Source organism: Panthera uncia, chromosome E1 (genome assembly GCF_023721935.1).
Source record: "Panthera uncia isolate 11264 chromosome E1, Puncia_PCG_1.0, whole genome shotgun sequence".
Classification (NCBI taxonomy): domain Eukaryota; kingdom Metazoa; phylum Chordata; class Mammalia; order Carnivora; family Felidae; genus Panthera; species Panthera uncia.
In genome coordinates, this window is record NC_064814.1 from 24,796,880 (window position 1) to 24,823,885 (window position 27,006).

General features: G+C 50.1%; 1 long non-coding RNA gene across 1 annotated transcript; it reads right to left on the minus strand.

The window, feature by feature from the left end:
- Positions 1 to 1,110: 1,110 nt before the first annotated feature.
- Positions 1,111 to 2,810, minus strand: LOC125927417 (uncharacterized). Its single transcript, XR_007459339.1, has 2 exons — positions 2,500 to 2,810; positions 1,111 to 1,930 (listed from the first exon to the last, which is right to left on the minus strand). It is a non-coding gene; the product is annotated as an uncharacterized LOC125927417 (long non-coding RNA).
- Positions 2,811 to 27,006: the final 24,196 nt, after the last annotated feature.

The window sequence follows — 27,006 nt, forward strand, 5'->3', positions numbered from 1 at the left end:
TCTGGATTCGAACCCAGGGCATCACTGTTACACTAGACGAACAGAAAGCTGCCATCACTGTCATCATCCTTCTCAGCATCAGAAGCCTCACCTGCACTGTAACATTCGGGGTCTAATAAATGACTATGTCAGCCTTTGGAGTCAAGTTTGTGAAGTTTAGAAGAGAATTGCAAAGGGCGGGCTCTTGAAACCGCTGTGCGTGAAAGATCTAACGTTTTCCTTTCAGGAGGAGGTGAGGAGTGCAAATCCGAGGCTGCGGCTCAAAGACAAAGAGGGAGAGAGAGGAGGCTTCACCTCACGCTCTGCAACATTTCCACCTCGGCACTGCTGCGGCTCATCTCCCCAGATCCCCTCGGAAGAATTAGTTTTCAGTTAGAGCGAGCAAGCAGCCATCTATCAGACGGACCCGCCGAGCTCGGGGCTCACAGCTCCCCAAGCCGAGGAGAGGAGGGCAGCCGTCTCCGGGCCCCCACCCGCCCTGACACACCCACCCAGCTGCGGCTTCACCGGGGGAAGGAAACACGGCTGGAAAGCCTGTGCATTAAGAAGCGTATAATTATGCATAATAAAAAGACGCCGGCCCCTGCGTATATAAACACAGCTTTGACTGAGTACCCTTTCCCAAACAGCCCTTCTGGCTCACAACTGCAGCAATCAAGCATCCTAAACATATGGTTGCCACCCAGGCCTCCAGGCAGGTCTGGACTGGGGTGGGGGGTGGGGGGGAGGAGGAGTCAGGGCAGGGTGGGCAGGAGGTGGCTGTGTGTTCGGGGAAGGGGGCTGAGCCGAAAGCTGGTGGGCCAGGGATGAAGACCTTAACAATTCAGGGCATTGTCTGGGACAGGGAGAGGGGTCCCCACCCCAAGATTGGCTGTCATTCTCCCTGCATCTCCTCCCCATCCATCAACCACCCCAAGGACGGCAGGGCACTCAGCCGTGCTGGTCCAGAGAGGGGAAGGGGGCAGCCTCCGAGCAGCCTGGACCCGTCCATCAGGGGTGTTTTCTGGGTTTGATGTGGGGACTTGGGGGTCATTTTCGACGCATGCTGAGTGTGCGCACTTATCACCTGCAGAACAGTGTAGGAGGCTGAGTAGGAAACACACAGGTAGATAAGTTGTCCGGTTAGTCAGTCCAGCAGGGGGAGCGGCCCCCACCCTGCTCAAGCCCCCAGGGGTCCGGCCCACCCAGGGAAACATACCCTGTGCTACCGGCTGCTCCTGCTCAGAGCGGTGACCCCGGAGCTGGTGCTCGGCAAGGCCAGCCAACTCAGAGAGTCTCTGCAGTGTCCCCACCCCCCCTACCCGGCTCCCGGTGTTGTCACGCTGCACCCAGGGAGGGCCTGCTCTCCTTTCCCACTCTGCAGGAAGCTGGTCTGGACTGGAGAGCCTGGAGGGCCGTGGAGCTGGTCTCCTGCTCTGTCCTCACCCATGGCCCGGCTCCTGTAGGCGTTGTGCGCTCTGTCCGCTGGGGGTGGTGGTGGCGGTGACGGTGAAGTGGGTGTCAGGGGACACAGTGCTCCAACTCGTCGCCTGCAGCAGGCACCGATTCTCTTTCTCCGCATCCCAGACCGGGTATAGGAATTGGCCCCAGTCTGGGTCCTCTTGGAAGCAGTCTGGGCTGAGGACCACCGTGCACCCAGGAGGCAGGAGTAGGGGGCCAGGGGGAGTGGGATGTGGAAAGAGACAACGAATGGTGTGTCCTTGGGCTTGCTCCCACCGTGGACACTTGGGCTCGATCCCGCCGGGGGCCCCTTTGCCTCACAATTGTCCTGCTGAAGGGCCAGGGACAAAGGCATTCAGCCCACTTACTCCTTCCCCATTGATGGAAGTTGAGAGTTAAACCTCCTTCCCCTCCAGCTGCACCTGCCAGGACGCTCCTCCTCCTGTGGAGAAAGCCCCTGGCAGACTGGGAAGAACCTCAGAGCACAGATCTACAAATGAATGAATGAATGAACGAATGAATGAGTAGCTTTAAGAAGGTTCCAGAGCAAAGACCCAAGGCTGGGAAGAATGACCCACTCGCTGCCTGACCATAACCTCCCTGGGAATCTCAGCTTTGCCTGTGAAAGGGGAAAACACCAGGCCCCGGCCGAAGGCCCAAGCTATGCTCAAGACGATGATGGCCATCACCACAGCGGGACCTGACAGGTCAAGGGGCACCAGAGCGTGGCCTCCACGAGCCAGGGACCGTGAAGCTGGCGTGTGGCTCGGCCTAGGGGAGCAGAGTGAAGGGCTCAGGCATCACAGCAGCTCTCCCAGTGGGTGCCATGCTAAGGAGTTGGGACTTTGCCAGGGAGGGTAATCTCCTGTCCCCCCTCCCCCCCCAGGCCACCACCAGTGCAGACACACCCTGGCAGTGACAACGCAACAGAGAATCACAGCCCTGGGAATTAGCGAGGGTTTCGAAGGAAAGGGTCCATTAGAAAAGCCAGAGTTAAGCAGAGAGGCTGGCGGGGGCAGGGGCGGGGGGCAGTGTGTCTCCGTGAGGGAGGCACCCTACCCATGAGGCACAGGAAACCCGTTGGGCATTCTTCCTTCTTGCATTGACTGGGGGGCACTGGATCGAGTGGACAGGAAGGAACAAAGCACACTGCAAGGCACAAGGCAATCCCCCAACGAGAAAGAGCGGCTCCCCCCCAAACGCTGCAGCATCTCGGTCCAGCCCAGGCGCCTGAGACCGAGGGGCGGAAGGACCTATCCAGCCTCTCAGGGAAAGAGGACGGCCACGTTGGCAAAGTCTCTGGGTTCCCTGTCCAGCTGGCTGAATGTTTAGGGATATGATGGGGACACCAGGTTAGAGGTGCCGGGGAGGAGGGGAGGGGAGGGGTGGGACAGTAAGCAAGGGGCTTAGCTGGAGACATCCCCCCCATTGTTGTGTCACTGTCACAGGAACCCTGGTAGGGGCCGCCCGGCTGGGCCCGTCTCTGCAGATGCCCGAAGGGAAAACAGGCCAAGAGAACACTTTGCTCCTCACAGGTCCCTCTGCAGCCGGGCCACTGCGTGCCCTGAGGCTAGGGGGCTCAGGAAGGGCAGGCAGGTGGGCGGCAGGTGGGTGGCAGGGGACCAGGGGCTGGGAGAGAAGGAAGGCGCTTCCTCTCCATGCCCACACCTCCCCTCCACTCTCCACCTCTAAGAGGTCTTCCTGTAACCAGTAGCCAGAGGGGGACTGGAGATGCTAATTTCGTTTCATTAGATCCCAGCAGCCTTCGATTACAGCAGGCAGGGGGGAGGAAAGAGAGTTGATGTGTTTTAAAAAACCGCAGTTTTGCACTGTTTTTAATTTAAAGCTGCCGGTAGAAGATGCCGCCTTGGAGTCGCTAATGATCCTCGTGAATTATTTTCGTTGATTCATACACCCCTCCGACTTTAAATAAAGAGGGACAAAGGAGAGCCGGGTCCCCCCTGGGGCTGCAAACCTGCAGGAACACAGGACTGCTGAGACTCGGGCAGGGGGAGGGGGACTTTCTCGGAGCTGTGTTTCCTGGGGTGGGGGGCCTCGGGGCCCCCCTCCCGCACCCCCTCATCACCGGGCATTTACACACAGGGTCATTCCCTCACACCCTCCCCATCCTTCAACCCTGTTGCTCCTACAGGCACAGGTCAAGTAACAGTAGCAGTTAATATATTTAGGGTCTGAATCGTGCAGCAGATCTCAGGCGAGGCGCTTTATCTGCACAAACTCTGAGGCTCACATCGACGCTGAAAATTGGTGTGATTTTCTGCGTGTCTCTAGGAATTCAAGGAAGCCCTGAGAGGCTGGGGAGCATGTTCAAGGTCACCCAGCCGGGAGGTGGTTAAGCAATGTGCAAGCTTACTCCCGGAAACGCAGGAGCCTTCTGGTTTGATCCAGGATTGTACCTGCAGGACAGCAAAAAACTGAATGAGCGAATGAACGTGACTTGTCGGATTACAGAGTCGGGCGTCCCTCCTCATTTTTTTAAAGTTTATTTATTTATTTTGAGAGCGGGAAAGAGTGGGGGAGGGGCAGAGAGAGAAGGAGAGAGAGCATCCCAAGCAGCTTCTGAGCTCTCAGTGCAGAGGCCGACGCAGGGCTTGATCCCGCAAACCGTGAGGTCGTGACCTGAGCTGAAATGAAGGGTCGGACGCTTAACCAACTGAGCCGCCCAGGAGCCCCAGTGTCCCTCCCTTTTACCTCCCAAAGTCCAATGGGCTCCAAAAGGACCATATTAGCCAGAAAGGCCAGGACCAAAGACAGAGATGTGAAACCCTCCTTCCAGACCCCCAGCATCTGATCAGCAGAGGCAGCGAGGGTTCCTGCACCTTGCCCCCAGCATCCCCAGGCACAGATTTGTCTGCCTGGAGAACAGAGTCTGGTGGTCTGAACAAATATTTGAAAAGAGCCTCCATTTATCTTGATTCACCGCTCAGCCCCATCAGGGGAAATGTCTCCCATCTGCTGGTGCCCCCTTTCTTTCTCCTTCCCTTCAAAATAAAATTAGAGGCAGCCGGCAAGAGCATTGAGCCCCTTCCAAATTTCTGTTCCTCATCTATCATGTCAGGACCACACAGCCTCTCGGCCGCAGCCCGGGAGGGAGGTGACGGGCCGGGGCTGGGAAGGAACCCAGTTTGGGAGCCCAGGGGGAGGCGGCCCCTCCATCACCAGGAGGTCAGGGCAGCCGCATTAGTGATTCAGCGCAGCCGGGAGGCTCTGAACCAGGCGGGGGCCGAGACAATCAGGAAAAAACCCAGAATCATGAGCAGAGAAATAGAGGCCCCGGGAAGCCTCGTCACTTTCCCATCAAAGGAGAAGCAATCAGTGTGTATGCAAAATGCTGCCGCTTTCCACTGCGCTGGACTCCTCAGACCGCTAAGAGCATGGGCTGCGCAGACGGGGGTCCTGGGTTCAAATCCCAGCCCTGTCCCTGAGTCGCACGTGGCCAGTTATTGGACTTCTTTCAAATGCCATCTGCCTGAGCTAAAGCAGACCTGGCAGGAAGCGGATGACCCCCTGCAGCCCACCCGGAAAGCTGGACTGAGGCACCAGGAGAGGCCGTTTGTGGGTCCGGCACAACATGAAAACGCAGGCCCCTTGTTCGAAAAGTATTAAGAATGTCAAGATGACGACAGGGGAGCGTTTAACCCACAGGGGGCTGCACAGGGCGCCTGTAATGTGGCTGGCCCTGGAGATGACCTTTTACGTAGATGGGGACAAGGACAAGACACCACGGGGGCGGCGAAACTCCCGGAGCTGTAGCAGGTGTGAGCGGCCCGGAGGAAATCAGAGATGTCACCCTGCCGTGGAGAAAGCACAGGAACGGAGCCTCTGATGGAAGAGGCAGCTGTGGCCAGGGAGGGGAAGGGGGGTGTCAGGGAGCTCCCCCACCCTCTCTTTCCCCTGCCCTTACAGCTGCTGCCCTCTGCAGCCCCCAACCAGCAGCTTGAGTCAAGAGAGCCTAGTGTCTGCGGTCCGCATAGACGTGGCTCCCAGGATCAGGGCAGAGGAGAGAGGAAGAGGGTGAACCCGGGGACTGACACTCCCTTGGCCTTGTTAGGAGGCTTTGGTGAATTTGTGTGCAGGAAAGCACACGGTGGGTGCTCAACCAGGTGAATGAATCTGTTTGCAAGGCTGCTCTGGGCCCCCAGGCCGGGCCAGCCCAAGGCTACAGCCCTCAGGACACAGGGAGGTGATGAAAGGAACCGAGAGCCAAGTGGGAGAATTAGAAGCCCTGAGCTGAAGAGGTTCCGGGCAGAGGGGAGGCTGGGTGGAAAGCGGGCGCCCTAAGAACCAGCCATCGGCCACCATGAGGAGGCCTCCGCTGTCTTACCCCAATGCCACTGCTCCCCTTAAGCCGCTGGGAGGGGAGCACTGACTGCCAGCATGTCCACAAAGCCATCCAGGCCGGAGAGCATCTCCCCACGCAGACAGCTTCCTGTGCCTCCAGTGGAGCCAGAGGCAGGCTGCGAGCTGGGGCAGCCGGTGTCACCCTGGACCACTCTCCCTTTTCAAGGAAGAAGGAGACCCTGTCTGGTCAGAGCTCCAGGCCACGGGCAGAGGTCACCCTGCCTGCTGTGGCTCAGCAACACTCCAAAACCGGGGCCAGCATTGGAAAGCTCCCTGTCTTCTCTGCTGATCGGTCAAGGTCATACTCTTGGGGACCTGGCTCCTCCAGAACCCTGTGTGTACTGCCCAGCCCTGTGCCTCAGGGCCATTTCCTGGCTTGGGAAGGCTTCGCTTCTCCAGCTATCCCAATTCTGCTTCTCCATGGTCACAGTGGGAGCGTGGTCCTGGGAGAAGGATTTAGAAGTACAGGGGACCCCGCGGGAGCACGGGGAGGTGATCCAGGGAAGGGAAGGCAGCCAGGAAAGGACTGTTAATAAACTGACTATCACAAAAGGTGGCTGGGCTTAATCCCAAGGGGACACTGTAAGAAACCATTCAAAACACACGATCTGGAATGATCCACCCCCCACACTCCGTAAGAGGTAAGCGTCCTTGATTGAGGGCTCCCGAAGAATACTAATGCTGGATTTTTCTGGCTGCACATGAGGGCAACGGGGCCTTCCAAGGCAGGGAGTGGCCCCAGAGGCTCTGAGAGGCCAAAGCCGGCAGGTGGACATTACCCCGAAAGGGATTTCCACCAGAATACTTACAGAGTCTGCTTCTCCTTCCAAGGCCCAGCACGTGTTTGTGCTTTCCGAGAACATTTATTGAGTACCTACGGTTTATGCCAGACTCAGAAGCAGATTCAGAGAAAACAAAGTTGTTTCAGAACCTAATGAGGGATCGGCACAAAGCCAAGTCCTCACGGTACAGCGTCACAGCAAAGGCCAGGCCACCGTCTGACCCGGCACCGAAGTGGAGAAGCTGGAAAAGCTTCCTCAGAAGGAAGAATCTGCTCTGGGTGGCTTTTAGTGTCACTTGTATATCAGCCCTCCAATTTATATCCCAACCTGAACTGCCTCCCTGAATTCCAGACTTGGAGACCAGCTGCCTACTTGACATTTCTGCTTGGGTGTTTAATACAGATCTGTACTGATCATCTACAAATGACCCCAAAACTCAGCAGCATACAACATCTAACATTTATGATCCCACACAGCTTCTGAGGGTTAAGAGTCCAGGAGCGGCTTGGCTGGGTGACTCTGGCTCATGAGCCCCTCATGAGGCTGCAGTCCACAAGTTGGCTGGAGGATCTATTTCCAAGGTCACTCCCATGGCTGCCGACTGGAGGCTTCAGTTTCTTACCCCTTGGGCCTCTCCATTGGGCTGCCATGATGTGGCAGCTGGCCTTCCCCTGAACAAGTGGTCTGAGAGAGAAAGAGAGGCAGAGACTGCGACACACAGGAGGTACAGTCTTTTACAACCTAATCCCTGAGGTGGCACGGGATCACCTCCGCCATATTGTATGGGTCACGCAGAGCTACCCTGGCACAATATGGTGGGGGGAGGGGGAGGTGGGGACTATACAAGGATGGGTCCAAGAAGGGGGACATTGGGGTCATCACGGAGGCTGTATCAGGATCTCAAACTGAACTTGTCCCAGATGGAGTTTCTGAAAAGTCTCCCTTTGCACACAAACTTCTTTCCACCTCCTTTCCTACCATCTTGCATTGCCGTAAACAGTGAACCCATCTTTCCATTTGCTCGGGCCAAACCCTTGGAGACATCTTTGACTCCTCTCTGGCCATCCCACTCATGGCCAGTCCTTCAGCAAAATATATCAAGATTCTGACCAGTGTCCATCACCCCCATCGCTACTATCCTGGCCGAAGACTCCTGGTTTAGCATCTCGCACCTGGGTTGGTGCAGCGGGCCTCTTGAGTGATCTCGCTGATTTCATCTTTGAGCCACAGTGGTCTCATTCAACTGAGTTAACTCCTCCACTCAAAACCTCCCACGAGAGTAGAAAGTCCTGGCTGGGATCCACAGGCCTACACGATGTGACTGCCACCACCCTGGTCCCACGCTCTGCAATTGTCCTGCACATACTCCATCTGTGCTGGGTATTCCTCACACACTCCAGACTCATCACTGTGCGGGGCCTTTGCACACATGGTTCCCTCTGCCCAGGGACCCCCCCAATGGCTGATTCTCTCATTTCCTTCAAGACTTCACGCAATGCCGCCTACGTGCTGAGGTCCTCCCTGATGCCTGACTCTCCCTCTTCCCTTCCCGGCTTCGTCTCTCTCGGCCACCATTTGATTTTTCTTCTTCTTGTTGTCTGTCTCCTTTGCTAGAACAGATGCTCCAAGAGGGTAAGGATTCTCGTTCATTTTCTCACTGTTCTATTTGTAGCGCCTAGAATTACGGCTGACACATGTCGGGCGCTAAAAAATGTTTGTTGAATGACTAGAAGGAAAGAGCATGAAGGGCACGTTTTGGGATTCTGTTGCTTCATGACAAACCACCCCACACTTGAGAGGCTTCGAACAACAACAGCCACTTCTTTGGCTCCTGAGTCTGCACCTTGGGCGGGACTCGGGAAGTCGCCTCATTCTGGTTCCACGTGGCAGGGGCCAGGGTGGCTCGCAGGTGGAGGGACTTGACAGCAGGGGCTGGAACCTTCTGAAAGCTCGCTCAGTCGCTTTGGGCTGCTGGCTGTTACCACCACAGCCCGCAACCTCAGCAGGGGCTGTAGGCCTGAGCGCCACACTGGCCTCTCCGTGTGGATCTTCTTGGCTTCCTCACTGCATGATGGCTGAGGTCTCCGAGTGACTGTCCCATGAGGCAGGAAGTTGAAGCCGCCCTCTTCTCAATGACAAGGCCCAGGAACTGATGTGGCATCATTTCTATAGCAATCTGTAGGTCAAATAGTGACGGAGCCCAGATGCAAGGGGAGGAGACATAGCCCCTACCTTTTGATGCGAAAAGCTGCCAAATAATCTAGGTCTGTGAGGTTTTTTTTCAAGTTTATTTATTTATTTTGAGAAAGACTGAGACAGTGCCAGTGGGGGACGTGGGGGCGGGGGGCGGGGGGGAGAAAGAGTCCCAAGCAGGCTCCGCGCCCCCAGCACAGAGCCCAACGCGGGGCTGGAACCCACGAAACTGTGAGCTCATGGCCTGAGTTGAAACCAAGAGTCAGATGCTTAACTGACTGAGCCACTCAGACACCCCTAGGGCTGTGTTTTAAGACCCCCCCCACCCCCCGACAGAATGGGAGAGAAAGGTAACACCCAGTAGGCTATTTCCATTCATCAGCGCATGGGGAAGAGCGCCCCCCGTGGTGCAGGGTGGAAAAGTGACACGTGTGTGTGATGTGTCCGCTCCAGAACATGGAACCCAGACCTCTCCATGAAGCCCAGTTTCCTTCCTCTAAATCACACCAGCTTTCAGAGAAGAGAGAGACATTCCTGAGAGTAGAGAAAGTCTGTGCCAAACCCTGGGGCTGGGAAAGAGTGTGGGGAACAGCGGTCCCCTCTGCAAAGGCTCCCTGTCCATCAGACTCCTGGTCTCCTCTTCCTGCTCTGAGTTCTTGGCTCCTTCGGAGCTGGTCTCGGGACTCTGCAGAGAATCCAAGCCGTCTTGGGGGAGGTCTCTGCTGTCGGGTTGTGAGCCATTAAAGGCAGGGCACATGGCCCAGGTTGCTCCTGAATCCTCCAGAAACTCCACCAAGAGCGGGACACCGGCCGGGGGCAGCATAAACATGGTGACCAGTGGGGGGGGGCTGGCCTCCATGATCCAGCTTTTCCATTCTAAGACTCGAGGAATCTAAAGCAGTATTTGCCAGAGAAGGGAGAATCTCAGGCCAGGAGTTTTGAGTCTTTTCCAAGAAGGCTTAGTTACAAAAGGGACAAAATGATTTGCCCTTAAGGCAGCGTTTTGTCTCCAGCCCAATGAAAGGGCTGGACCAGAGTTTCTCAACCGGGCACCACTGATATTTTGGGTCGTGTCAACCCTTGTTTGGGGGCGGTCCTGTGCATTCACTGGAGGACATTTACAACATCCCTGGCCTCTACTCTCTGGATGCAAGCCCTCTTCCTCCCCGGCTGTGATAACCAAATGTCTCCAGGCATTACCAGTCTTCCCCTTGGAGACAAAATTGTCCCCAAGAATTGGCTTAGAGGGATGTCTAAAGCAGCCTTATTTGCAATAGTGTCTCCGTTCTGGATCAAATGTTTTCTCCTCCAGTTCAGTTATAACTCCCAACTCCCAGCCCTTTTCATCTTTTGGACTGTGAACAAGTACACAACCATGCAGCTCTTACGCTCTGATCACTGGAAAACTTTGAAGCAAATCCGGTTCAACGTCTCTCCCACAGGGCGTGTCTTTTGGGTCTATTTTCCCTCCATCCTGCATCCTTCCTTCTTTCCTTCAAACTTTTTATTTACACCGGTCTTATATTGTATGCACTCACTTTGCCTGCTTCAAATCTTTTCTGGTACCGGGGAGGATACAGAGAGCAAAATAAGTAACTACTGTCCAGGTAAGTATCCAAAGGCAAAGTATCCAAAAGCATCCAAAGGGATGACGTCATAGAGAATGCAGTCCCTCGCCTGGAGGGAAATAGGACAACCGGTACCAAGCAGTGCACAACCAGGCCAGTCCAAGCTACTCTCGGGACAAGATGGAATGCGGAGAGCAGAGCGGGGGGTCATCCAGGATGGCCCTCGGGAGGGACAAATTAGAAACAGAGGCTGGGATGCCAAGACGTCTCCCCTAGGAGAAGGCCGCGCTCTGCCTACTTTCTGTTCAAGGGAAGGCGTTTTAGTTGATGATACTGGCCAACGACCAGACCCAATTTGCCAGCCATGTGAATGAATCACCTCAAAAGGGGGTCTTCCAGCCCCATGGAATCGCCCAAACCGATGCTCACGGAGTCCCCCCTGTCCCCACCAAGTCCCCGCCAAAGCACAGAGTCAGGAATGAAATAAATGCTAGTTGTTTTCAGACACGACGCTTTGGAGTGGTTTGTTACACAACCGTAGGTAAGCGGAAACCTTGGCCATGTCACTTAACGGCTCCCAGGCCTTTTCCTTATCTGAATGATGAGCCTCGAGGGGCCCACTGAGTGCCTGCCACGGAGAAGGGACGCCACTATCAGCGGTGCTCTTAGGGTTACTGCAAAGAAGGGCAGGTGCCAAGCCGAAACACGGGCCTGCCTTCGGTACCGCTGGCGGGCGAACCAGACAGAAACCCTGGACCGGATGCTCATTTGCTCAGAACCTCCTTCTGCAGCAGCCCCTCCGGTGTGCCTGAAGGAGCACTAGAGGGAGTACAGAACTGCGGGCAGCACGCGGGAGGCTGGTCCTGGCGCTCTTTCTTCCCTGTCTTCTTTCTTTCCAGGGCTCTCCCCTCTGCCACCCCTGTCCTTATACCGTCTCCATTCCCAGGCAAAGTCTCTCTTCTGAGTCCCCGCCTGTACCTGCAACATTGCCTCCTGGGTGCTTCAAAGACCCTCACCTTAATCCGTCCAAGTCCAGGCTTCTGCCACACCCACCCCCCACCATCAACTCGACCTACTACTCTTCCCAGATGCTGAGTGGCTCTGTCCAGGGTCACGAGTCTTCAACTGGTCACCCTGCCCTCCTCCCCCATCCCCCACGTCCCAAATGTCACTGAGTCCTGATGGCTTTGCTTCCTAAATACCATTCAAACCGGTCCATTGCTTTCCATCACCACTGCCACCCCCCTCCCACTACCCCCTGCCTGGACCATAGCAATGGCCCCCTAATGGCCCTCCCACCACCAGCCTTGTCCCCTCCCTATTGTGTGCACAACAAGAACGAGCTTTTCGAAACACAAATCAAATCATGCTGCCTCTGCTGAAAACTTTCTGCTGGTTTCCTAGGGCTCTTAGGAGAAAGAACCATGCCCCAACACCACCTATAACAGGCCCCACGAGGTCTCGCCCCTGCCCACCTCACCCAATCGGCCTCAGTCTACTCCAACCCCCTGCTCTGAGTGCTGCGTTTCAGACACACTGGCTTCTTTCAGCTTCCCAAACTCTCCACGCTCCCTCCTACCACAGGGCCTTTGTACCCATGGCTCCCTCACCCTGAGATGCTCTCCCACTCACCTGCCTCCAGCACCCACTTTTAAGAAGCCTTCTGTGCTCTCTCTGACCAGACCAACTCCTCCCTACGCAACCCCACTGATAGCAAGTGGTGTCTCTCCCTTGTGGGACTAACTTCCATTTAGTTTTGCAAGCCTTCATGCAACTCTTTGATGGATGGTGTCCTTCTGCCCTAGACGCAGGAAGCTAGCCTGGTGCTCTGGCACATGGTAAGCACTTGGCAAATATTTGCCGAGTGGACAACAGAACGGAGGAGAGAGTACTGACAGCCAGAGCAGTCAATGGTCACCTGAAAAGTCAGACAGCATTTCATGGTGATTCTTCCAGACAGGCATTCCGCAGGAAGACAGGAAACAAAGTGTCCTAGCAGAGGGAGTGTGACAGGGGGTAGGGATGGCTGGAAGGCCAGTTAAGAGGCTGGTCAGTGCCCAGGCACACTCTGCTGAGGCCCTGAGTGGTGAGGGCAGTGGGCATGGAGAAGCCGGGTGGATAAGAAGACATAAGAAGAAAGCCATCCACCAGCCTGGTCACCACTGTCCACAGAGGTCCCCAACACAGGAAGGGTCCTCCTCCACTCCAGAGAGTAAGAAGGAGCCAGACCGTGAGAACAGAGGGCGGGGCAGTTATGCAAAAGACACTAGTGTGATTTCTAGACTCTCTGTCCCCGTATGCTCTGTGCTCCGCAACTTGTCCCCTCCTGACCAAGCAGATCGATACCAGCCATCTGGACTAGTACAAGAGACAGAGGACGCAGGTCGCCGTCTGCACGGAACACATTGAAAACCCAGGAGAGCAGGGCTGCCTGGGTGACTTATCGTTTATTAACAATATCAATATGTAAATGTTATGAAGGCCATATTGATCCTGACATGCGAACCATCCATCATGAAGGTGAGGTGTGTTATAAATATCACATAAGAAGTCTGCAACCTAAGACTTATCAATATAGGTGGGCTAAGGCTGGGACAGGTCTGGAGGCAATTATATTAATGAGAACAACCCCAGGCCAGCCCACCCAGTGAGGGGAGGAGGAGATGGAGGGAGGACCCCCCAGAGGAAAAGAAGACGGACGAGTGCAGGGATTCCAGGGAGAAATCCTCTCCTCTTCCCCTCCTCCGTGAGCTGGAAGAATGTCATCAGACTCCCCCGAATCTCTTACTCAAGGGTCCCCCAGCCTGGAAAAGCGCCCACCCAGGCGTGAAGAGGGTCCCCATCTCCACCTATCCTGAAGCAACAGATCTTAGAGGTTAGGCTTGTGAGCCAAGCTGGGGTCCAGTCCTGCCCCCACCATGTACTAGCTTTGCAAACTTCACGGGTTTCACCGGTGTAAGCAACAGCCTACCCATCTGTATAACGGGAACACTGACGTCATCCTGCCAGGTTGTCATAGAGGTGAAACGGGACAGTGCCTGTAAAGTAGGCGTCCGTGGTGGTTGGTGTTCCTGGGGTGGCAGACAGAGGCTCTCAGTTCCATCAGACCCCTCCCCACCTAGGGACAGAACCCAGTCCCAGCTGTCCCAGGGCCACCCCGGAAGGCGTGCCCAGCAACGTGGCCTCACAAGGATGTGTCTGGCTTTGAGGAGGGAGCAGTCTGACCCTGGGCACACGTCTCACTCCCCAGCTCGGTTCACGGACGCACAGGGCACGGGACGGGGGAAATGGGCGATTCTTACATAGTCTCTGCCTTCAGGAACTTCAAGCTCCAGATGGGGAAGACAATGATCACCTTATCAGTACCTTGAAAGAGGGGCTCAGTGCCCTGGAGACTTCAAGGAGACTGAGGTCATGGCCAGTGGAAGGGCTTCCTAGAGATGAGCTGACGAAAGGCAACAAGAAGGGGGTGACGCATATGAGCTCACCAGCCTGGACTCTGTGCAGGGCAGGGAGGTTCCCAAGCCCAGGGCTGCCCCCACCATGGGGCGCCAGCCCCCTGCTAAATGGTAGTGACCCCACCAGGAAAGCCCCAGCCTGGGGCCCACATCCACCACTGTCCACACAGCACCCACCACACGTGTTCGAATCCCCAGGCGAGGAGCTTGGCCCTGCTCGGCTTCTGGGAGCCTGGACCCAGATCAGGCCCCTTGGGGGACACTCGGCAGGTGCAGAGAAGGGTTAGCTCTTAGGGCCAGGATCAGGGTGAAGGCCAGAGAAATGCATTATGTAAGTGCAGGCTCAGATCACTCCTTGATTTGAAGTTTGATACTTTGCTGGTGGTAGATTGTTTTTTGCACTGATTTTGGCTCTTTTAAAAAATGTTACATTAAAATATTATTTATCGTGAATTACTGAGGTTTTGGCACACCCTTACTGTTTGTGCCCAGGCGATGCCTCCCCCGCCTCACCCCCATCTCTGCCCTGCCAGTGGCCACATTTTCCCAGATCAGTTTTCCTCCTCGCCATCTCGAACCCAGCCTGCTCCCAGCTGTCTCCAGCTTGCTGCAGCCGCCTGCTTAGTTTTCTGCATTTGGTTCCTTTTCAGCCCCATGGGTTCCAGGACCCACCTGGATCATTAACAGCCATCGTGTCCGGCAGTGTAGGAAATGGGGGGGTGGGGGTGGGCAGACCCCTCCACCTGGGAATCGCCGAGAGAGAATGCCTCTGCCAGGCTCAGCCTGGCCCCACTCACTCTCATCCAGCCTGAGAGAAAGCAGCCTAGTCTCATTTGACAGACAGGGGCCCCAGAGCCCAGAGAGGTTATGGGATGTACTCAAGGTCACACAGCTGGTCCGTCAGTACTCAGCCTGGGATGTGACCACAGCTCCACAAGTGAAGGAAAGTGCTTTTTCACCAGAACCCACATTTCCCAAAGTGTCATCCCTGGAACCCACACACCATGAGCTGTGAATCCATAAAGCTTGAACGTACAGGACTCATGGTCAACAGAGTGCACAGAATGCAAGAAGACAGGCACATCAGCAAGTTCAAGGTTTGCAGAAGTCCTGCAGTTAAATATATATATTATATATATATTATATATTTATATATATATTCATATTTATATATTTATATTATATATATTATATATATTTATATATATTCATACACACACACACACATATATAGAAAGAGAGAGAGCTCAGAGCTCATCCCTGGACCAGGGTTCCACTTTATGCTCTTTAGGAAAAGCTGACCCTTCTTAAGCCTGAGAGTTTCTGGGCAGGTCCAGATGAGTTCCACCGGGATCCGGGCCTGAGCCTTTACTTCCACGCCTCACCGCCCCCCTCCTGCCCCTCCGCCCCCGGTCCCAGCTCAGTCTACCCTGCAGAAGGGGAAGGAAGAGGTAGGAGGGCCTTCAGGAGAAGCCAAGGGTGGGCTTTCAAGTTCTGCATTACATTTTTCTATATTGTTTGTCTTACAGCGGACATGAGTACTTTGGTGAGGAGGGAGGGAGGGAGGACAGGAAGGAGGGAGGGAAGGAGGTGAGGAGGGAGGGCAGGAGGGAGGAAAAGAGGGAGAGAGGGAGGGCAGACATGACGCGCTTCCAGCACACGTGCGGCCCATCCTCTTGAGCTCATGCCAACCGGCCAAGGCCAAGGTCAGGAAGGAGGGGAGATCTTGCAGGCAGGCGCCCCCACTTCTGCCTCTCCCACTTTGCCCTGCAGCCCGCCCGCCCGGCCCACCGCCAGGGCCCCAGCCTCCAGCACCCACAGCCTCCCACCCAAGGCCACACTGATTAAAAGCCATTCCCTATCAGAGGCTGTGCCCCTGCCCCTGCGCCTCAGCCACAGAGACTTCCATGGGCAGCGACCTCCCCTCTCTCCCCAAAAGGAGCAGGGGGCGTGTCAGGGTCCCTGGAGCCCCGGCTCCCACCCCAGGTCCAGGTGCCATCAGTATTCAGCATCTTCACAGCTATGGGCCCTCTTCATGCCCGTTTGATTTTATTATTATGCCAACAGACTTGCTTAATTCTCTGCTGTCTTTCTTCTGCACTGTTGATTTACACTGTTAGTGTTTTAATTATACAATTCAGCACTCCTTAAAACATGAAAAACTGCTCAACTTTTCAAGCAATTAAATGGCAGCGGAGTAGATCAGCAGATCCGAGACGAGATAAGTAAATCAAGCAATTAAAAAACTCATTTGGTGAAAATGCGGCAACCCACCCAAAATGAGTGAGGTTTCCGGAGCCCTCCTGACAAGAAGTTCAAAAAGAGGCCCCTCTTCCACCTCACCCTGCTTTTCGGGGCTTCCGACGCCCTCCTGCTAACTCACGGCCTCCCCTCTGCTCCCCGCACTGAGCTAGCTGTTCTCAGGACCCCCACCCACGTAGGGGCCTGAGCTGAGAGGGATTCAGTGGAAAGAGGCAGGACTGGGCAGCCAAAGACCAGAGTTCTAACCTGCCCCAGGGGGCAGCCCATAAACTTGACTGGGTCATTCCCCTCTCGGCCTCAGTTTCCCATCTGCAAATGGGGCTGCCTCCCTGAGATGGTGTTCTGTCTTTGTTTTTATTCTGGTAAAATACACCTAACATAAAGCTTACCGCCTTACGCATTTTTAAGCGCACAGGCCGGTGGTATTAGGTATGTTCATACTGAGCAGCCGTGGCCACCGCCCATCACCAGAACGCTTTGCATCTTGCAAAACTAGGACTCCAGACCCAATAAACAGTAACTCCGCATAACCCACTTCCTGCCTCACCAGGTTTTGAACTGGCCTCTAGGGGGCCATCACAACCTCTGTAGGCCACCTGGGAAAGGAGAGGGTCAAGGGCACGTTGAGAAACAGGTCTCTCTATTTTATTTTAATTTTTTTTTCAACGTTTATTTATTTTTGAGACAGAGAGAGACAGAGCATGAACAGGGGAGGGGCAGAGAGAGAGGGAGACACAGAATCCGAAACAGGCTGCAGGCTCCGAGCGGTCAGCACAGAGCCCGACGCGGGGCTCGAACTCACGGACCGCGAGATCATGACCTGAGCCGAAGTCGGCCGCCTAACCGACCGAGCCACCCAGGCGCCCCAGGTCTCTCTATTTTAATACGGGTAGGCAGACAACTCTATTTCCATCCGTTTCAACTACTGGGCTTCCGGGTTAGGTTTCATTTGAGTAAAAGACTGCAGATTATTTTGTGAAGTCTGGGGGCAACCGAATGAGAAGATCTCGAAGGTGTCCTGGATTAGAAGGAACCAGACTAAGGGGCATGAGTTTCTCTTAAGGAAAGTTCTGCCTGCTAGCAAGGACGATGGGGAACCTGTTTCCTGGAGTCCAGAGCAGGCCAGAACAGGTCCCCAGAATGGGCTGGGCACACCCCAGTTCCTCACCTATCCTTTTCCCCATGCACACTTGGTATTGTGACTCCGGGCTCCCATGGGACACATACAGCCAGCGACTTTCCACCGCACGTGGAAAGTGAGGGTGGGATGAGGTAGAAGCAGGGACAGGAAGTGTGCAGCCCCCTCATCCATCACACTGGAGCCAGATGGCCCGAGGTGCCCGGAGCAGGGGTGGGGGAAGGAGGGTTACCTGCTGGCCAGATTGGCCTGGCAAGAAGGGTGGGGAAGTGGGGTGTGCCTGGGGCTGGCCCTGGAGGAGATGGAGAGGAAGGGAGGCTGCTTCGATCAGCAGCATCTGGTTCAGCACAGAGGCTCCCTGGGCAGACATGCTTTCCCCATCCCTCATCCACCCCAGACAGGATTATAAATGCCCAGTGGCAGTGCCCGGAATTGCAACCGTGTTGGTCTCCACAGGAAGAGACAAGGCTAGTGACCCGAGCATTTGGCCTTGCAACCAGGGTTCAAGACTCCTACAGGAGACGAGCACACCCCGGAGAAGTGCCTGGATCCAGCCCTTCCCCAAACTGTCCTCATAAAGAGGAAGACAGGTGGGACACCCTGGCTTTCTCCCCTTTAAAGGAAACAGCTTCACGCCCATTTTCTTTTCAACCTGGGTCACTTCCCTTCAACAACACCCAAGGGATCAGTCAATCAAGCTCTGAAAACAGTGCCCTTCCAGACGTGGTGATTTGCTGATGGTGTCTCTCCCTGCTGGGTCTTTTCTAGGAGAATAAGATCCCCCGGCCACCGCGTAGACACCAGACATGGCCATATGCAAATGAGGGGGACAGGTAGACACCATACATGACCATATGCAAATGAGGGGGACAGGTACACACACAGGTCCACCTTTTCAGACCCCTCGCAACCCCTCTGGCCCCGACCACGTCCAAGTCCTCCGTCCAAGACCTCAGCCACATCCGGGCTCACCTTCTTCTGGGCCACCGCCCACTGCTGTCCCAGGCCACATGTCTCCTCATCTTTCCTCTTGGGCACTCAACAGGTCTACAAAATGTCCCCAGCCTGGGCCCACACTCTCCTCAAGGTTACTCCCCCTGAACAATTTTTGTTCCGAACAGTTTCCACTGGTTGCTCTTGGTGATTCCAGAACCTCCATTAATCATTCTTAAGCTCTTTGAATGCAGTATTTTCTCTAAGAACTGAAATTCCTTCACAACACAGCACCTTTCGGCCATCTCCAATTACCTGCTCTCATCAGTCATTAACATAAAGCATTAGCATATCTAAGACTTCTAGCCACCTTGATTAACCTGGCTCCCAGTTTTCTCCCCATTGGCCCTAACTGGCTGGGGAGAGAGCAGGTGGGGGAGGGGGCCTTAGGGGAGGAGGACAGTTAACATGTTAAAGCACAGATAGAGTCCTGAGGTTATTAAATCCAACTCTTTCTTTTTGCAGACTAGGAAACTGAGGCCTGAAGAGACAAATATCCCCCTCCTCTTCCTTTCCCCTCTTCCCTTTCCTCCCCTCTCTTCACCTCTCCCTCCTTCCCCTTCTCCTCCTTCCCCCCTCCTCCTCTTCCTCCTCTCCAAAAGGAGGAAGGAAAAACTGGTATGTTTCCTACAAACTAGTTGCCAGAGATGTTCTGCAAAGAGTAAAAGTAGGGGGAAGCAAGGGGGTACAGAGAGCCTAGGGGATCTGCAGTCAAATCAATTTTGGAAAGCGTAAATATTACGTCACCCTCTTGGATATTCACGCTGTGTGGCATTATATTAAATGCTTTCGAGAAGTTGCACAGTAAAGAAATCTAACTTTGTTAAATCCTTAACTTTAAGCACTATCTACCTACCTATGAATATATATATCAATATAGTTGTATACTGCTGTGTAAAAAAAAAAAAATTATCCCCAAACCAAGTAGCTTAAGACAACAAACATTTATTACCTCACATAACAATGTAAGCATCAGGAATCTGTAGATGGCTTAGGTCAGTGGTTCTTGCCGAATCTGGTGGGGCCTCCAGGAGGTGATTAGGTTGTGAGAGTGGAGCCCTCATGAAGGGGATTAGTGCCTTTGTAAGAGTCTCCGGAGAGCTCTCTCGCCCCTTCTGCCCTGTGAGGACACAGTGAGAAGATGGCTGGCCGTGAACTCAGAAGGGTCCCCACCAGACACCACACCTGCCAGCACCCTCATCCTGGATTTCCCAGCCTCCAGAACTATAAGAAATAAATTGCTATTGTTAATCAGACACCCAGGCTGTGATATGCTGTTTAAACAGCCCAGATGGATTAAAACAACTATATGCTGTATAATTTACCTGTAATTCTAGAAAAGGCAAAATGATGTGACAGAAAGCACATCGCTGGTAGCTGCAGGAAGGGGAAGAAGATTGGCTAAAAGAGATACAGGGAACTTTTGGCGGGGGGGTGGGTGCTGGGAATGTTTTATATTTTGGATGTGGTGGTAGTCACATGGGTAATTACATCAGTCAAAACTCAGTAAATTGTACACTTAAAATTGGTGAATTTCATTTTGTACAATTTATACTTCAATAAGCTCACTTTTAAAAATCTGTGGGATGCCACTAAAACAGTGCTTCTAGGGAGATTTATACCTTTAAATGCCTTTATTAGAAGAAGACAGGTTTAAAATCAAGTATCTAAGATTCTACTTTAGGAAGCTAGAAAAAGAAAAGGAAATTAAAACCAAAGTAAGCAGAAGAAAGGAAGTAAAAAAGATAATAAAATATATAATGTAATAGCAGGAATCTATGAAATGGAAACATTTAACAAGGTTCAAAATCGCTTCTTCTAAAAGACTGATATAATTGATAAACCCCAACCAAAGTTGATCAAGAAAAAAAAGAGAAAATACGATTTACCAGAATAATGAGTAAAAGAGAGGATAGATCCTACAAAAACTCAAAATATAATTTAAAAAAACCGTAAACAACATTATGCAAAAAAAAAATTTAACCTATTCGAGAAGGATGAAGTCTTTGAAAAACACAAATTATCAAACTAACGCAAGAAGAAATAGAAATAAAAATAGTTATATACCTAGTTAAGAAATAAAAATCCTGGGGCATCCGGGTGGCTAAGTCAATTAAGCATCTGACCTTTGATTTTGGCTCAGGTCATGATCTCATGGTTCCTGAGTCAAGCCCCATAGAACCTGCTTGGGATTCTCTCCCTCTCTTCCTCTCTGCCCCTCCCCCATGTGCACTCTTGCTCTCTCTCAAAAGAAAGAAAGAAAGAAAGAAAGAAAGAAAGAAAGGGAAATAAAAATCCTACTAAAAAACAATCTTCCAGCAAAGAAAATTATAAACCCAAATAACTTCACCAGTAAAGGTATCAAGAACATAAAAAAAGAATAATACCACTCTTACATAAAATTCTAGAATATAGAAAATAAGGGAACATTTGTTAACTCTTTTTATGAAATGAGCATAACCCTGCACCCCAAACCTGTCAAAGACAGTATGAGAAGGAAAATTACAGATCAATATACCTTATGAACAAACATAGTTTAAAAAAATTTAAACCTCTTAATAAATGTTAGCAAATTATATATAGCAATATATAAAAATGTATAACACTTTTTATGTATATAAATGTATAAACTCAACCAAGTAGAGTTTATCCCAGGAATGTAGTATTCATTCAACATTTCAATATCAAGCATTATAACTCAGTGTATTAATGAATCAAAGGAGAGAATGCACAAGATCTCAAAAGATTCAGAAATCCAAAACCCACTCCTGACTAAGAATCCTCAGCAAACTAAGAATTGAAGGATAAATACTTCAATCAGATAAAAGGCATGTACAACAAAGCTACAGCTACTATGATATTTAATGGTGAAATACTGAATACTTTGCCCCTAAGATTGGGAAAGACAAAAAGACTTCTGCTCTCACCACTTTGACTTAATGTTGTTCTGGAAATTCTAGCCAGAGCAATATGGCAAGAAAAATAAATAAATAAAATATATACTTCTTGGAAAAGAAGAAAAAAACGCTTTTCACACTTGACATGGTGGTTTACATTTAAAAAAATAATAATCTACTAAAAAATAATAGAATTAAACAGTTAATTTTGCAAAGTTGCAGAAAATAAGCCAATATACCAAAGTTTTATTTTTTTATATAGTTCAAAAAAAATAGAAAATGAAATAACAAATCCCATTAACAATGACATCCAAATGTGTAAAATACTTAGGACTAAATCCAGTTGTATTTTTTCCTGAGACCTTTATATTCAAAACTACAAAACACTGATGAAAAAAATTAAAAACACCTAAATAAATGGAGTAATATACCATATTTGTGGATTTAAAGACTCTGTATTTTTAAGATGTTACCTCTCAAAATGGTCTATAGATTCGGGGCGCCTGGGTGGCTCAGTCGGTTGGGCATCTGACTTCGGCTCAGGTCATGATCTCGTGGTGCATGAGTTCGAGCCCTGCGTCAGGCTCTGTGCTGACAGCTCAGAGCCTGTAGCCTGTTTCAGATTCTGTGTCTCCCTCTCTCTCTGACCCTCCCCCGTTCATGCTGTCTCTCCCTGTCTCAAAAATAAACAAACGTTAAAAAAAATTTTAAAAAAAAAGGTCTATAGATTCAAAAGAATCCCTATCAAAATCCCAGAAGGCTTTTCTGTAGAAAACGACAAGGTGAGTCTAAAATTTAAATGAAAATGCAAAGGAACTAGACTAGCCAAAACAATTTTTTTAAAGGGAGAAAGTTGAAAGACTCATATTACCTGATTTTAAGACCTGCTATAAAGCTACAAGACAGTATGTTATTAGTATAAGGGCAGACAAATAAATCAATGAAATAGAATAAAGAGTCCAGGAAGGAATAGACTCACACATACATAGTCAATTGATTTTTGATAGGCATCAAGGAAATTCAGTGGGAAAAAGATATTTCCAACATACATGCTGAAATAGCTGGGTATCTATATATTTAAAAAAAAAAAAAAGCACCATGACCCCTACCTCACACCCTACACAAAAATTATTTGAAAAGGCTTATTGACCTAAACAGGAAAGGTAAAAACTATGAATCTTTAGGGAAAATCTTCTGTGAACTTATGATAGGCAAAAGACACAAAAGCACTAACTGCTTTTTTTTATAATCAAATTAACTTTAACAAAATAAAAAAATACATATTGCTCACCAAAAGACACCATTAAGGAAATGGAAAAACACTCATCACAAGAAAAAAAACTGTAACTACATGTGATGATGAGTGTTAACTAAACTTTTTGTGGGGGTCATTTCACAATATACGTATGTATCAAATTATTGCTGTACACCTAAAACTAATACAATGTTATATGTCAATTACATATCAATTTTAAAAAGAAAATGAGGGGCACTTGGGTGGTTCAGTCGGTTGAGCATCTGACTCTTGATTTCAGCTCGGGTCATGATCCTAGGGTCGTGGAATGGAGCCCTGTGTTGGGCTTAAGATTCTCTCTCTCTCTCTCTCTCCCTCTGCCCCTCTCCTCCACTCATGCTCGCTCTCTCTCTCTAAAATATAAATAAATAGGGGCGCCTGGGTGGCTTGGTCGGTTGGGCGTCCGACTTCGGCTCAGGTCATGATCTCACAGTCCGTGAGTTTGAGCCCCGAGTCGGGCTCTGTGCTGACAGCTCAGAGCCTGGAGCCTGTTTCAGATTCTGTGTCTCCCTCTCTCTTTGCCCCTCCCCTGTTCATGTTCTGTCTCTCTCTGTCTCAAAAATAAATAAATGTTAAAAAAAATTTTTTAAAAATAAAATAAATAAATAAATAAAGGAAAAGAACAAGAAAAAAAAGGAAATGAAGAGACTCAACATCAAGGAACGCAATCAAAATCTGTCAGCATGGCTAGAATTGAAGACAGGAAACAACAGGTGTTGGAGAGGATGCAAAGAAAAACAGAACTCTTGTGCACTGTTGGTGGGCTTACAAACTGGTGCAGCCACTGTGGAAAACAGCATGGAGGTTCCCCAAAATACTTTGAAATAGAATCACTGTATGATCTAGTAATTCCATTACTGGGTATGCGCCCAGAGAAAATGAAAGCATTAACTCAAAAAGATATACACACCCCTATGTTTATAGCAGCATTATTTACAATAGCCAAGTTATAGAAGCTGCCCAAGTGTCCATCCATGGATGAATGGATAAAGAAGAAGTGGTATAGGGGCGCCCCGGTGGCTCAGTCAGTCGAACATCTGACTTCAGCTCAGGTCATGATCTCGCTGTTGCTGAGTTCAAACCCCATGTCAGGCTCTGTGCTGACTGCTCAGAGCCTGTAGCCTGTTTCGGATTCTGTGTCTCCCTCCCTCTCTCTGCCCCTCCCCTGCTCATGCTGTCTCTCTCTCTCTCTCTCTCTCTCTCTCTCAAAAATAAAATAAACATTTAAAAAAAAAAAGAAGAAGAAGAAGTGGGACACCTGGGTGGCTCAGTTGGTTAAGCATCCAACTTTGGTTCAGGTCATGATCTTGAGGTTCATGAGTTCAAGCCCCGCATCAGGCTCTGTGCTGACTGCTCAGAGCCTGGAGCCTGTTTCAGATTCTGTGTCCCCCTCTCTCTCTGCTCCTTACCCGTTCATGCTCTGTCTCTCCTTCAAAAATAATCAAGCATTTTTAAAATTTTTTTAAAAAGAAAAGAAGTGGTGTTTATATCCGATGGAATACTACTCAATCATAAAAAAAGAATGAGATTGTCCCATTTGAAACAAGAGAGTATAATGCCAAGTGGAATAAGTCCATCAGAGAAAGACAAATACTATATGATTTCATTCATATGTGAAATTAAAGAAACAAAACAAAGGGAAAAAAAGAGACAAACAAACAAACAAAAAGCAGACTCTTAAATATAGAGAACAAACTGATACTTACTAGAGGGGAGGTGGGTGGGGGGATGGGTGAAAGAAGTGATGGGGATTAAGAGCACACTTATCATGATGAGCACTGAGTAATGTATAGAATTGTTGAATCACTTTATTGTACACCTGAAACTAATATAACACTGTGTTAATTATACTTCAGTTTAAAAAAAGAAAATGAAAAGAAAAAATACAGACCGAGAGAAAATATTTGCACATATATATAATTATAGTAATTATAATTATATAATAATTATAATTATATATAATTATATAATAATTATAATATATATAATTATATATAATATAATTGCACATATATATATATATATATATAAAAAGACTTCTGTCCAGAATATACAAAGAACAATACAATCAAAAAAAGACAAACAACCCAATAAAAATATGGGCAAAAGCTTTGAATAGATACTTTACAAAAGAGGATATAAGAATGGCAAAATAGGCATAGAAGATTATCAATGTCATGAGTCATCAGAGAAATGCAGATTAAGACCACAGTGAGATATTACTACACATTCACCGGGATGGCTAAAATCAAAAGGGTGATAACCAGTGTTGACAAGAATGTGGAGCAAAAAGGACTCCCACACAGCGGCGGTGGAGTTTTATAATGCTGTCTGATCACTTTAAGAAACTATTAACTATTTACCTGTGTAATTCACTCGGTTAAGCGTCTGACTTTATCCCAAAGCATGATCTCAAGGGTCATGAGTTCTAGCCCCACATCTGGCTCTCTGCTGTCAGCCTGGAGCCTGCTTCAGATCCTCTGTCTCTCTCTCTCTGCCCCTTCCCCACTTGCACTCTCTTTCTCAAAAATAAATAAACATGAAAGAAAGAAAGAAAGAAAGAAAGAAAGAAAGAAAGAAAGAAAGAGGAAGAAAGAAAGAAAGAAAGAAAGAAAAGAAAACTATTAGGCATTTACCTATCATATGGGTCATCACTTTAGCTCCCGGGATTTGCCCAGGACAAATGACGACATACAAAATACTTGTACAAGAAAATGCATAGCAGCATTTTAATAGCCACAAAGAGGAAACGACCCAAACGCCCATTAGCAAGAGATGAATAGAACAGCACAGTATATTGGTGCCGTGGAGTACTACACAGCAGTGTAAAGGATCGAGCTGCTAAAGCCTGCAAAGTATGCATGAGTGTTTCCGATGATGCATAGAGGAGACAGACACAAAGGAGTACTTACAGTAGGATCCCATTTATATAAAGTTCAAGAACGGACAAAACTAATCAATAGTGAAAGAAGTCAGAGCTGTGATCACCTCTGTAGAGGTTGAGGTTAAATGAAAGGAGGCACCAGGGAATTTTTATATTCTGATTAGAAAGGGCTTCAGACACACCAGCATTTTCGTTTGTCAAAACTCATCAAACTGTACATTTAAGATCTGTGCATTTCCCTTTATGTAAATTTTACCTTTGAAATTTCTTTTAAAAAACAATCACAAGTGGGGCGCCTGGGTGGCTCAGTCGGTTGAGGGTCTGACTTCGGCTCAGGTCATGATCTCACGGTTCGTGAGTCTGAGCCCCGCGTCAGGTGCTGTGCTGACAACTCAGAGCCTGGATCCTGCTTCAGATTCTGTGTCTCCCTCTGTCTCTGCTCCTCCCCTGCTCACATGCTGTCTCTCTCTCTCTCTCAAAAATAAATAAAGGTTAAAAAAAATTTTTTTTTAAATCACAAGTTAAGGAACAAACGGAAAACCACAATCTTTGCCTGGCCCACCTGACCCTACAAGATGAGGCCATGACCAGACACGGGCCCCACTTTGCATAGCTCAGCTCTTCAGCTCACCTTGCTTTGGTCTGACCAGCTTTCCTTTCTTCTGGCTTCTCACACGCGGCCAGCTCATACCCTTAGGGCCTCGTGTGGTTCCCCGTTTCCGGAGTTCTGCCCCAGACCTTTGCGTGACTGTGTTCCTAAGAGAGGTTCTATCAGTCAGAGTCCTCACATAAAGGAGATGGCAGATGGCACAGTCAAACCGGGGGATTGGAGGCCAGTTCAATAGGAGCGCTCTTTCCAGGGTGTAGGAAGACCACCAGGTCTGATGGGATGCCTGGAGCTGAAGCGCGGGGGCAAGGAGAAGGAGCTGTTTCCAGAACGTGTTCACCTGCCAGGGTGGAAGCCAGGGAATAAACCCAGCATCATCCCCCATCCCCAGCCCTGCCGGTGCTCCCCAAGGGAGAACTCAGTCGGAGTCTGCTTCAGGTCGGCCCCCCGGAAAAGGGTGGAGAGAGAATTTGGGGGAGCAAACAACGACCATCCAGCATAGACACTGTTCCAGCTTCTGACCTGAACAGCATTCTGTACGCGCCCTTTTCATTTTCTCTATAGAACATACCACTGTCTGAACGCATCTTATTTGCTTATTTGGTTACTTGCTTGTTGCCAAACTCCTGTCCTCTGAATGTGAGCTTCAGGAGCACAGAGCCTGTGGCATATTTATTGCTGACTCCCTAGAGCCTAGAACAGAGCGTTCCCATAAATTCTTGAGAGAAAACCGATGGGTGGGAACGCTGCCCCCACCAGGCTGGGATACTATTGAAGACTCCCACGTTCTCACCATCATTTTTGAAAAACTAATAGACTTCCTTTTTTTTTTTTTTTTTTAAGCAGTTTGCAGAAACATTGATCGGAACGTACAGAAAGTTCCGAAACCCTTACAGCCACCTCCATGTCTCCCTTATTACTTATGTTTTGTGTTAGTGTGGCACTTGTTACGAATGATGAAGCAATGCTGATACGTCAATATTAGCCAACGTCCATAGGTTACATTAGGGTTGACGCTTTGTGACAAATGTATAGTGACGTGTGTCCATCATTACTGTCTCATACAGAATAATTTCACCGCCCTAAAATCCTCTATGCTTCACCCATTCACCCTTCTCTCTCTCCCCC